This window comes from Arachis ipaensis, chromosome B10 (genome assembly GCF_000816755.2).
Source record: "Arachis ipaensis cultivar K30076 chromosome B10, Araip1.1, whole genome shotgun sequence".
Classification (NCBI taxonomy): Eukaryota; Viridiplantae; Streptophyta; class Magnoliopsida; order Fabales; family Fabaceae; genus Arachis; species Arachis ipaensis.
Genome location: NC_029794.2, coordinates 50,303,421 through 50,304,098, shown reverse-complemented (window position 1 = coordinate 50,304,098; position 678 = coordinate 50,303,421).

The window sequence follows — 678 nt, the reverse complement described above, 5'->3', positions numbered from 1 at the left end:
AAGTTGGCTCGAGTTTTTTTCATCTGTCATTGTTGTATATTAAAATAAATAATTATATATGTATAGATGTGTATATAATACAAAATATAGAGCTCAACTTCAATATCAAACATAGCTCACAAGCTCATAAGATTAGCGTATCGAATTGTTAACGACTTGATATCTATCTGACACATAAGTTGGATTGACTTACTGTAGTCTTAATTAGTATTAAGCAAATGTGCGTGCATGTTCTTAGGTGCTACATTAGAATAGTATGAACCAGCATAACTTAGTTGGAGAGGAAACATGTGTTACTAAAAAAGATTTAGGTTCAAACTATATCTTCATTAATTTTTTATAACTATACATGAAAGTCTCTAAATTTTTTAAAATTATTATATTAATCCTTCCAATTTAACACAAAAAACCAAATTTGGAGATCAATTTGATAATTAAACTATGCAATATTATCAATGGTCCTTGATAGACAGTATTTATACAACCATCTGTCAGTTTTCATAACTTTAATTATGCTATCCACTAATTCACACTGTAACACTGACAATTTTGTCAACCTCCCTAAACATGAATCATCAAGTGTAGACTCAAGTAAAAATAGCATTATTGATATGAATATGTTGAGATGGACATAATTCTAAAAAAAAAAAGGGGGAAAAATAAGAAAAGGAGAACAAA